General features: G+C 35.5%; 1 pseudogene; it reads right to left on the bottom strand.

Annotated features, from left to right (window-relative positions):
* Positions 1–97: 97 nt before the first annotated feature.
* On the bottom strand, positions 98–2,881 carry LOC105119877 (uncharacterized; annotated as a pseudogene).
* Positions 2,882–9,370: the final 6,489 nt, after the last annotated feature.

Raw genomic sequence — 9,370 nt, 5'->3', positions numbered from 1 at the left:
ATCATGTGTCCATTAACATGGGTTGAGCAAATCCCTTCATGGACTTCCTATAACGCTCTTTTTGCCTCAAACTCTTCCAAACATCTCAATAAAGTACCATCGGATGATTTCTTATACAAAATCTCCCTATTAAGATAAAAATCCATTGCTAACCTCCCCAAGGTTTTCTTGTTAATTTTGGATGCCCCTATGGGATATGCCTGGTTTTGGATGAAATTCTTGATATCATAGTACCAAGGGTTTTCATCTACTTCTTTTTCGACTGAGTAATAATGAATTGGGTTATTTTTGATATTGATGTGTACCGGTTGTACCTTGTGCCTAAAGTTTATCTTAGTTATAGATGCTAGTATGGCCAAAGCATCTGCAAATGGTTTCCTTCCCTTCCCAGATGGTTGAACTCTATTTCCTCAAATTTTCTAGCTAGTTTAGATAGGTATTCTTCATAAGGCCTTAACTTCTTTTCCTTGATTTGCCATTATCCTTTTACTTGGGGAATGATCGGCATTGAGTCTCCATACACTTCTATCTTTCTAATGTTCATCTCTAATGCAGCCTCCAAAACGAGAATGCAAGCTTCATACTCAGTTGTGTTATTGGTGCACCCGAACTGCAACTTAACTAAAATCGGATACTGCTTCTTATTAGGAGAGATTATCACTACACCCCCTCCATTACCACATACATTTATAGCACCATCAAAGTACATAACCCACCAATCTGATTTCTCTTCCTTAATTGCAAACACATCTTCATCAAGAAAGTCAAAGTTCAATTACTCATAATCTTCCATAGCATGGTTAGCCAAGTGATTGGTAATAACACTCCCTTTTGACGGCTTTCCTTCTCTATATACTATGTCATACTCAGCCAATAGAACTTGCCATCTTGCAATTCGGCTAGATAGATATGGCTTTTCACAAATGTACCGAACAGATCTAATTTGGAAATTAACCACGTAGTGTGATACAACATATACTGATGTAATCTATCTATAGCCTATATTAGTGCGCAACATAGCTTCTCTATCACAGGATACCTAGACTCACATTCCGTGAACTTTTTGCTCCTGTAATAAATGGCCCTTTCCTTCCTTCTAGTTTCATCGTGTTGCCCAAGCACACATCCCAATGATGTTTTGATTATGGTTAGGTACAATATCAATGGCCTTTTTGGTGCAAGAGGAACAAGCAGAGGTGGATTCAGCAAGTACTGCTTGATTTTCTTAACAGCCTTTTCACACTCTTCATTCCATATTCCAGGGTTCTTCTTCCTTAACAAACAAAAGATCGAGTCACAAGTCATGGTTAATTGGGATATAAACCGAGCAATGTAATTCAACCTTTCTAAGAAACCTCTCACATCCTTCTTAGTCTTGGGATGTGGCATAGATTCAATAGCCTTTACTTTATCGGGATCCACTTTTATCACCACAAATCCCAACAACTTACCAGATTTCACCCCGAATGAACACTTTGCTGTGTTAAGCCTTAACTTATATTTCCTTAGCCTTTCAAATAATTTCTTCAATATTTAGACATGATTCTCTCCCTCTTTAGATTTAGCAATCATGTCATCCACGTATACTTCAATCATTTTGTGCATCATGTCCTGAAATAAAGTCACCATAGCCCTTTGGTAGGTGGCCCTAACATTCTTTAAACCAATTGGCATGACTTTATAGCAAAAGGTTCCCCATAATGTTACAAAGGTTGTCTTCTCCTTGTCCTCTTGCGCCATTTTTATTTGATTATAACCTGAAAACCCATCCACAAAGTAATATTTAGAGTTGTGTACTACATTATCAACTAACATATCTATGTCTGGTAAAGGGAAATTATCTTTAGGACTAGCCCAATTTAAGTCCCTAAAATCCATACAAACTTTAATTTTACCTTCCTTTTTGGGTACCACCACTATTTTCGACACCCATTATGGATACTTGACTACTTCCAAAAAACTAGCATTCTATTGTTTTTTGATTTCTGCCTTTACTTTGATTAAGACCTCCAGATGAGTTCTCCTCAACTTCTACTTAATCGACTTGTATCCTTCCACTAGTGGTATCCTATGTACTACGATATTCGTATCCAAAGTAGGCATATCCTCGTAGGACCAGGCAAAGACATCTAAGTAATCTTGGAGCTATGCAATCATCTCTTCTTTCTTTTCAAGGGTGATCAAAGTCCCTATTGTCAGCTCTCTCTTGATTTCTTCATTACCCACATTTATGGTTTGAAGTTCCTTTTTAGCGGGCCTCCAAGCTTGTTCATGTTGTTCTATTAATTTTATGAATTCCGATATGTTTTTATCCTCCCATTTCTCATCTTCTATTACTACTATGTATTCTTTAAAGTTTGGTCATTCATTCTCAATGTGAAGTGTAGGAGTTCTTATGAAGGATCCACTTTCAAGGTTCCTGAAAACGGGAAGTGATGTGTAAATGCACAGTAAGACATCAAGATGAATTTAAAAAAAATACATGATTTCATTAAAAGGAAAAGATTGGCTCAAGAAAACAAAAATAAAATCCAATTGACATCTTGAGCTTCGATTGTCAATGAATAAAACCAAAACAGAAAAAGGCAAACAATCATAGATAAAGTTATAATCGAACAATCATTGTTGATTACATTTTGAAAACCAATGGAGCTTCTTAGGTCTTCCAGTTCTGGAACTTCTCTTCTTTGGCTAGCTTTCAAATGAAAGATTTAACGGTAACTTCTTCTAGAGTGTAGATGGTTAGTTGCGGCAACTCTTCATCCCTTCTTTCAGATTCAATCTTCTCAGCAATGTCCTCGACTTGATCTTCCTCCAGCGTGTTTATGTTTATTGAAGAAAGCTTATGAAGGAGGTTTCCATGTCCCTTATCAGGCTGCATCACATATGCGGCATTTGGGAAAGAAATTCTGATTGGAGGGATGTCTAAGCTTTCTTCTTCAGGCTTTCTTCTTCAGGCTCACATATCAGGCTTATTAGATATATTATTATAAAACATGCTTTGGTTAAGGAGTTATTGATACTTCAAGTGCAAAATGATGATATAAAACCATGATAAAAATGCACTTTTAAGTACTAATCACACCCCCCAACCAGCTTATTACTAGTCCCTAGTAATCAAAGCGTTAAAATGTTAAAACAATTTGCAAATTTCACAAAGCAAGGTATTCATCATTTAACTTCCATTAATCTATCCAGATAAACAAACTCTCATTAAATTTATATATCTGCTCAATACCTCTTAACAAGATATTAATAAACCTTTCTTTTGTGCTCAATGTGCGTTAAAATAGAGAACAAATTTGCAAATTTCACAAAGCAAGGTATTCATCATTTAACTTCCATTAATCCATCCAGATAAACAAACTCTCATTAAATTTATGTATCTGCTCAATACCTCTTAACAAGATATTAATAAACCTTTCTTTTGTGCTCAATGTATCAACACATAATTATGGGGCTTTTCTTGGAAGAAAACAAAATTTTTGTTCTAATGTTTAAGGTTAACTTCCTTGGGTTGGGATTACTATTTTTTCTTTTTTTTTTTTTAACTCTATATACATATACTTTAAAAACATCATGCATCTTTAACCCATGTAACGAGCTTTCAGCTAATGACTCCCAGACCAGTTGGTCTTAGGGCATTAGGTGTTAAGACACCCCTACGAGCTTAGTAACTCGGGTCGTAGATACTGATATGTAGATAGTGCAATGTTTGATTCCCTCAAGCTTTTCTCCTCAACCCATGTAACAAGCGTTGGGCCAATAGCTCCCAAGTCAGTTGCTTTTTTTTTCTTCTTTCTTCTTTTTTTTTTAAAATATATATACATATAATTTAAAAACATCATGCATCTTTAACCCATGTAACGAGCTTTTAGCTAATGACTCCTAAACTAGTTGGTCTTAGGGCATTAGGTGTTAAGACACCCCTACGAGCTTAGTAACTCGGATTGCAGATACTGATATGTAGATATTGCAATGTTTGATTTCCTTAAGCTTTTCTCCTCAACCCATGTAACAAGCGTTGGGCCAATAGCTCCCAAGTCAGTTGACTTTAGGGTATTAGGTGTTAAAACACCCCTTCGGGCTTAATTGCTTAGGTTAGGGAGGCTACGAAAGCAAACTTATCTACATTTTTATTATCATCATTTTTTTTTCTTTTTTTTTCTTTTTTTTTTCTTTTTTTTTTCATGTTTTTTTTTTAATTATATACAATCCCTTTCCCTTAGTTGTTACCTTTAACAAAAGAACATAAATAATGTAATAATCCAATATGCAACCCACAATCATATGTTAAAGTGTGTGTGTGTAAATTAAGGTTTAAAAATACATGTTAAATAAGTATATGAGCAGAATTAAGTGGTAACAATATGAGAGTTTGTAAACCTGAATATTTTAGGAAGTATTATAATAGACCTTGTTAAGAATGGTTACTAAGATGCGTCTCAAGAGTCGCTTTAACAAAAGAACTCCTTTACTCTGCCATCCTAGTAACAACAATTATGCACATGCTTTATGAAATGAAAAACAATTTTTTTTTTTTATCAACTACTACCCTCTCCCCCCAACCAAAACGAGACATTGTCCTCACATTATTTTTTTTCTTCTTTCTTTTTTTTTTCTTTTTCATTTTTTTTTCATGTTTTTTTTTCTTAATTATATACAATCCCTTTCCCTTAGTTGTTACCTTTAACAAAAGAACATAAATAATGTAATAATCCAATATGCAACCCACAATCATATGTTAAAGTGTGTGTGTGTAAATTAAGGTTTAAGAATACATGTTAAATAAGTATCTGAGCAGAATTAAGTGGTAACAATACGAGAGTTTGTAAACCTGAATATTTCAGGAAGTATTATAATAGACCTTGTTAAGAATGGTTACTAAGATGCGTCTCAAGAGTCACTTTAACAAAAGAACTCCTTTACTCTGCCATCCTAATAACAACCATTATGCACATGCTTTATGAAATGAAAAACAAATTTTTTTTTTATCAACTACTACCCTCTCCCCCCAACCAAAACGAGACATTGTCCTCAATGTTCAAAGGTAGGAAGATAGAGTATAAAAGATATCACCTGAAATAACGAACACTGACAAAACCTGAAACACACTGAAACAAAAATAAGAAATAACAAAACACAAATATTATGTTATTAATAAAAAGAAAAGACATAAATTTTTACAAGCTAAGACTCAAATCGCAGTTGTGATTGTGGCTCACATCTTCCCTTGGTTTTACGTCCAAGAACGACTTAAACGCCCTCTATGGGTCGGGGATAGGCTTCCCATCCAGTTTTCTTAAAAACTGGCAAACAGGGTCTTTTTATTTATTTACTTTTGAAAAAAGCATGTGTATGTACAGGTAGTTGTGATTGTGGCTCACATCTTCCCTTGGTTTTACGTCCAAGAACGGCTTAAACGCCCTCTATAGGTCGGGGATAGGCTTCCCATCCAGTTTTCTTAAAAACTGGCAAACAGGGTCTTTTTTAGTCAGATTCCCAAGACTAAGTCGATCATGTTCTTTATGAAATAGTGGCCATAAATCATGAATTGCACGATGCACATCTCCACTAGGATGCGTCTCAAGAGTCAATAGAAGATTATCTAAAGACTCCTTACTCAGGCCATCCTTAATGAATTGTATTTTATCTTCACGGTTTATAGATACCATTCCTAAAGAACGACATTGTGTATTACAAGTCCATCTAGCACATCGATGACAGACATCCAGTCGTTTTGCACGACGCTTCTTTGCAAAAGTGCTTTTACCTGTTCCAGGCATGTGTGAAATGAAGTTAGAGGACTCACCTGATAATCGGACCTTTGCTTCAATCAACCAGCGAATATCTTCAGGAATTCCACGATTCATTAACAATCTCAATCTTGCACATCTAGCACGGTAAATTTTTGTAATCGCATTCGCAAAAGTACTTTTACCTGTTCCAGGCATGTGTGAAATGAAGGAGTTAGAGGACTCACCTGCTAATCGGACCTTTGCTTCAATCAACCAACGAATATGTTCAGGAATTCCATGATTCATTAACAATCTCAATCTTGCACATCTAGCACGGTAAATTTTTGTAATCGCATTCTGAGGCAGAGCGGGAAAATACTTTTTCAATTTTTCAAGATTAGTGTCCATTTTCAAATGAGAATTGGAAGAGAGATTCAAAGAATTGCACAGATATATACACAGATATCAGTAATTGTGGGAAACTGAAAGAACCGACTTAAGTCACGGAGTACCGTTATCCGCCATTTGACCGGGGTGAGAGAAACTAAGCAAAATCACTCAAAAAGAAACATAAAAAAGAAAATGTGAGAAAAACAAAATAATCAACCTTTATCTACAAGATCATTCAAACCAGCTGATTCATTTTCATTAGGAAAATTATCAAAGTAAGCTTTCAAACGATGTCCATTTTCCTTAAAATCATTGTCATTCATTGAATTCTCAATATCACAGGCCCCATAAGGATTGGTCCATCTTAATCTTAGCTCTTTAGGGAATGCATAGAGTTGAGAATCATAAAACAAAACTTTTTGACTAGTGTCAATTTTTTGACAATTTTCACAAGTTTTGCAGAATGCATGTGTGTCCTTGAACATGGTGGGCCAATAAAATCCATTTTGAAAGATTTTTGCAGCAGTCTTTTTTGACGAGAAACAACTTCCACATGCTTCAAAATGACAAAGTTTAATGACACTACTTACCTCATTGTCGGGAATGAATCTTTGCAATATTTGATTAGGACAATATTTGAATAAGTTAGGGTCATCACAATAAAAGCTCTTCACTTCGTTCAAAAACTTTTCTTTGTCTTGGGTACTCCAATCAGCTGGCAAATCTCCTAAAGCAAGAAAATTGATATTTTTATGATACCAAGGCATTGGACTAAGAGAAAGTAAGGATTCGTTAGGAAAGTAATCATCCATTGGTGTGATGTCAGATGTCGAATCTGTTGTCACTATTGACAAAAGATTCGAATCAACATTTTCTGTGCGTTTGTTATCCATGATTTCTTCCTCAGAATAAATCATTTGCAAATCTTCAGATTCATCCAACTCATTTTTACTTAAAGTAGATTCAAGTTGATCATAAACTAATTCGTCAATATGATCTACTTCTTGTAAATCATTATCATCTCCAGGTTGCTTGCAAATGTTGAAAATATTCATCTCCAATGTCATCTTTCCAAATGATAGCTTCATCAGTCCATTCCTACAATTAGTCAATGCGTTAGAGGTTGCAAGAAACGGACGTCCTAAAATAACAGGAAATGAATTACATGCTTCAACAGGTTCTGTGTCCAAGACAATAAAATCCACAGGATAAATGAATTTATCGACTTGTACTAACACATCTTCAATTATTCCTCTAGGCACTTTTACAGATCTATCGGCAAGTAAAAGAGATATAGAAGTTGGTTTTAACTCACCTAGATTGAGACTTTGAAAAACTGAATATGGAAGTAAATTCACACTAGCTCCAAGATCAAGTAAGGCTCTTTCAATTTTATGCTCTCCAATAAAGCAGGAAATTGTAGGACAACCAGGGTCTTTATATTTCAAAGCATTATTGTTCTAAAGAATAGCACTTACTTGTTCGGCTAGAAAGACTTTCTTTTTCATATTCAGTTTCCTCTTCACAGTGCATAGATCTTTCAAAAATTTAGCATAGGAAGGAACCTGTTTAATAACATCTAGCAAAGGTATATTGATCCTTACCTATTTAAAAGTTTCAAAGATTTCAGAGTTGTGATTGACTTTCCTATGTTTGGTCATGGCTTGAGGAAATGGAAGTGTGGGTGGTGAATCAGTCGTTTCTTTGCAATTTTCATATTCAACCCCTTCCTTACCCTCAGAGATTGACTCATCATCTTTCTCATAAGGTTCAAGAGAGGGTTTTTCAATAACCTTACCGCTGCGCAGAGTAGTGACTGATTTGACTTGATCCATGTGTTGGTTTCCGGAACTACTTGCATTTGCATTATATTGCCCCTTGGGATTTTGTTGTGGTTGAGATGGAAACTTACCTTTCTCTTGGAAACTGAGAGCAGATGTTAATTTTGCAAGAGTATCTTTAAAATCTGTCATGTTTTGAGCAAATTGAGTATTGATTGTCTCTTGCTTTTCAATGAATGCATGCAATGTTTCCTCAAGATTTCTTCTGAGCGGTGGAGCATAAGGAGGTGCATATCCATGAGAATTTTGAAAATTATGGTGTGCTTGAAACGGTGGTTGTGAAGTTTGTGCATTGTTGTTCTCACTCTTCCAACTAAAATTTGGGTGATTTCTCCAACCAGGGTTGTATGTTTGGGAGTATGGGTTGTGGTTGGCCCTTTGGAAACTGTTTAAAGCATGGGCTTGTTCATGGAGACATTCCTTAAAAGAAGGCAAGGTTGGACAATCGTTGGTTGACTGTTCATTTGTTTCACACATTTGACACACAATGTTTTCAACAGATTTTAATTAACCACTGTTTTTCAATTCTAGTGCCTCGACTTTTCTAGCTAAAGATGCAAACTTGGCTTGAAGGTCATGATCTTTCCTAAGGTTGTACATGCCTCCACTAGATGTATGAGGTTGAGTTTTACTCGGTGCCTCATATGTACCCGCAGTGTCCCAATTTTAAGCATTTTCAGCTAACAAGTCTAAGTACTCCATTGCTTCATCAGGGTCTTTATCTTCAAAAGTTCCATTGCACATCAATTCAACCATTTGCCTATCTTTAGGTGTTAACCCTTCATAGAAATGTGAAACCAATCTCCATGTTTCAAAACCATGATGAGGGCAAGTACTAAGCAAGTCTCGATACCTATCCCAACATTTGTAAAATGTTTCTCCTGGTTTTTTAGTGAAAGTGGTGATTTGTCTCTTGAAAGAGTTTGTTCTATGAGATGGAAAAAACTTCTTTAAAAACTGTTGTTGCATTTCATCCCAAGCACGAATGGATTCTGGTCTTAAATTTTGTAGCCATGTTTTAGCTTTATCTTTTAATGAAAAAGGAAAAAGCTTTAATCTGATGGTGTTCATGCTACAATTTAAGTTATTATATGTGTTGCAGACCTCCTCAAATTCCCTTAAATGCAAGTATGGATTTTCCAATTCTAAACCATGAAAAGAAGGTAAAAGTTGAATAATATCTGGTTTAAAACTAAAATGAGATGCATCGGGAGGAAAAACTATGCATGATGGTGCACTTGTTCTTGTGGGATTCATGTGGTCTCTAAGTGTTCTAGCACGGTTATTCTCATTATTCTCATTATGAAGTGATTGATTATCTTCTTCGGCCATATTTTCTGAAAATGATGAGGATACCCTACAAAGTCTACCACTTGCTGTACGTGACCACACTCTCATGCA

Source organism: Populus euphratica, unplaced genomic scaffold (genome assembly GCF_000495115.2).
Source record: "Populus euphratica unplaced genomic scaffold, PopEup_1.0 scaffold3765.1, whole genome shotgun sequence".
Lineage (NCBI taxonomy): Eukaryota > Viridiplantae > Streptophyta > Magnoliopsida > Malpighiales > Salicaceae > Populus > Populus euphratica.
Note: the sequence above shows the minus strand (reverse complement) of the source record. Positions and strands in the feature narration are given on the sequence as shown.